Source organism: Panthera pardus, unplaced genomic scaffold, assembly GCF_024362965.1.
Source record: "Panthera pardus isolate Hobbes unplaced genomic scaffold, ASM2436296v1 HiC_scaffold_13, whole genome shotgun sequence".
NCBI classification, from domain to species: Eukaryota; Metazoa; Chordata; class Mammalia; order Carnivora; family Felidae; genus Panthera; species Panthera pardus.
The window spans coordinates 26,781,235-26,784,857 of NW_026526688.1; positions in this window are offsets into that span (position 1 = coordinate 26,781,235).

Consider the following 3,623-nt stretch of genomic DNA (forward strand, 5'->3'; position numbering starts at 1 on the left):
GTGAGTACCACTGTTAATTCTTAACTAATTCTAAAAACGTAAGTGTGTTCATGGGGTTGAAAAAGCAACTTTTATCTCGAAGCTAAAAATGTTTTCTGAATTGAATTTCCCCCTATAGCTTTCATGGAACAATTTACTTCTTTTCTTTTACTTTCTATTAGTAATTATGATGCCACTTTATTTTAATGATTTACATATTAATTAAATGACTTTTGTAGAGGCTTCCAATACTGGTGATTGGAAAAAAGGAGGCATTTTTCTCAGTCTGAGAATTGTCTCCAGAAAACTATAGAAGGAATGAGAATTCTGCCTTTGAGTAGTAGTTAGAATAACAAGTGGATAACAAGGCATAAGGGAATATGATGTCCTTAGACACACTGATATGGGTTATAGTAAAAGAAGGAAATGTAGATGCTTTAGATTTATGCTGTAAACTTTGAGGATGAAGTGGATATATGCTGAGATTTTTGTGAATCCCAAGTAGTGCCATATAACATACCATAAAGAATTACTGAAAATTTCCAAGAATTTCCTTCGTACCTTGCTGAGTTACAGGGCCAGGGCAGAGTAGTAGACAATAGCAAATCACTATTGAGGTGTGAATGCCAGGAGGTCCACTGGCACATATTTTAGGTGATTTTTTTCCACATAGCCACCTTACTGTAGAATTCAAATTTCATGTCATAGCAAAACCATAATTATCTTTTGCCAGCTTCTGTTGCTCATCAACAGCTGAAATTGCAATTGGGAAATCTGAGAATGGCAAAGAAACATTACTCTCTTGTTTTGTTTGTTTTTAAATTTTTTTAAGCTTTATTTATTTGGAGAGAGAGAACATGAGCAGGGGAGGTGCAGAGGGAGGGAGAGAATGACATAGGGGCTCAAACTCACAAACTGTGAGGTATGACCTGAGCCGAAATCAAGAGTCGGACGGTTAACTGACTGAGCCACCCAGGCGCCCCTGTTTGTTTTTAAGTCAGACTTCTAATTTCTTTGTCAATTTTTCTTTTTTTGTAAAATAACCCAAGTACTGGCAAACTTGTATTTCTTTTTAAGACCTTTAGCACTATAAACTCTCAATATCCCTTTGGCTTAGTCTGATATTTTATTTGGTGATGCTTTACTTTTCTCATTTTTTAAAACTATTGAGGAATAATTGGCAAATATAAGTGTATATATGTAAAGTGTAGGTGTGATGATTTGATAAACATTGTGGAATGATTACCAAGATCACATCACCTCATATAGTGAACTTTTTGTTGTTTTTGGTGAGAATGTTTAAGGTCTACGCTCAGAAACTTAAAAAAAAAATTTTTTTTTAAATGTTTACTCATTTTTGAGAGAGAGAGAAACAGAGCATGAGCGGGGGGCGGGGGGGGGGGGGGTGCAAAGAGAGAGGGAGACACAGAATCCGAAGCAGGCTCCAGGCCCTGAGCTGTCAACATAGAGCCCGACACGAGGCTCGTACTCCTGAACTGTGAGATCATAACCTGAGCCGAAGTCAGACGCTCATGTGACTGAGCCATTCAGGCGCTCTACCCCGACTCTCAGAAACTTTGAAGTACACAATATTGATTTAACCATAGTCAGCATGCTGTACATTAATTCCTCAGAACTTCTTATAACTGAAAATTTCTACCCTTTGGCATATATTACCCCATTTCTTTCATCCCTAGCCCTTGGCAACCACCATTCTGTTATATTTCTATGAAATCGGTGCTTTTTTTGTTTTTGAAGATTCTACGTGTGAGTCAGTGATACCATACAGTATTTGTTTTTTCCATCTGGCTTATTTCACTTAGCTGTCCAGTTTCATGCACACTGTTGCAAATGGTAGTATTTCCTTTTTTCTTTATGACTGAATAATAATCCATTATATATGTACCATTTGTTTCAGTATATTTTTTGAGTTCTCTGTTGATTTCTTCTTTGATCCATTGGTTGCTCAGAAGTGTGTTATTTAATTTCCACATATTTGTGAACTTTTCCAGCTTTCTTCCTGTCTTTGATTTGTAGTTTCATACTATTGTGGTCAGAAAGATAGTTGATATGATTTCAGCCTTCTTAAATTAGTTGAAACTTGTTTTGTGACCTAACACATGGTCTATCCTAGAGAGCGTTCTGTGTGTGTTTGAGAAGAATGTGTTTTCTGCTGCTTTTGGTTGAAATATTCTGTATATGTCTATTAGGTCTATTTGGTGTAAAGTATCACTCAAGTCCATTATTTCCTTATTGATTTTGTCTGGATGATCTGTCCATTGTTAAAAGTGGGGTATTAAAGTAGTCTACTATTGGATTGCTGTCTATTTTTGCCTTAAGATCTGTTAATAATTGTTTAATATATTTAGGTGTTCAATATTAGGTACGTATATATTTATAATTGTGAAATATGCTTGATGAATTGCCCCTTTTTATCATTATATGATGACCTTCCTTGTCTCTTGTTACAGCTTTTGAGTTAAAGTCTATTTTGTCTGATACAAGTATAGCTACTTATATTCTCTTTTGTTTTCCATTTGCATGGAATATCTTTTTCTATCCCTTCAGTTTTAGCTCCTGAAGGTGCCCTGAAAGCTTAAGTGAGTCTTTTTTGGCAGCATATAGTTAGGTCTTGTTTTTTATATCCATTAAGCCATTCTGTGTCTTTTAATTGGAGAATTTAAACCATTTACTTTTAGAGTAATTATTGGTAAGGACTTACCATCTCCATTTTGTTAATTGCTTTCTGATTGGTTTGTAGTTCCTTTTTTTCCTTCCTCTCTTTCTTTGTGAGTTGATGAATTTTTGTAGGGCATGCTTTCTTTTTATCATTTGTGTATCTGTTACAGTCTTTTACTTTGTGATTACCATGCGACTTTCATGGTACATCTCATAGTTATTCCAGTCTTGTTTTAGCAAGCTGATAACGACTGAACTTCAAAAGTTAAGCATTTCGCTAGCATTTCTTGTAAGGCAGGTCCAATGGTGATAAATTCTCTCTGTTTTTGTTTGGGGAAGTCTGTATCTCTCCTTCATTTCTGAAGGACAGCTTTGCTACATAAAGTATTCTTGGTTGACTGTTGACAGTTTTTTCTTTTTCTTTTTTTTTTAAAAGGCAGAGTTTTTTTTTTTTTTTTTTTAATGTTTATTTATTTTTGAGAGAGAGAGAACACAAGCAGGACAGGGGCAGACAAAGAGGGATAGAGGATCCACAGCAAGCTGTGCGCTGACAGCAGCAAGCCTGACGTGGGGGTCGAACTCTAGAACTGCAAGATCATGACCAGAGCCTAAGTCAGACACTCAACTGACTGAGCCACCCAAGTGCCCCTACAGTTGACAGTTTTTTATTTGAGCACTTAGAATATATCATCCCACACTCTCTGGCCTACAGGGTTTCTGATGAGAAATCAGCTGATGGACTTATCGGGCTTTTTTTCTTTTGCTGTTTTCACAATTTTCTCTCTTTCTTTGATTTTTGAGATTTTGATTATAATGTGTCTCAGCAAAGATTTCTTTGGGTTGAATCTATTTGGGGATCTTTGAATTCCATGTACCTGGATGACTATATCTTCCTAGATTTGGGAGGTTTTCAGCCATTAAATAAGTTTTCTGTCCCTTTTCTTTTTTTCTCCTTCTGGGACTCC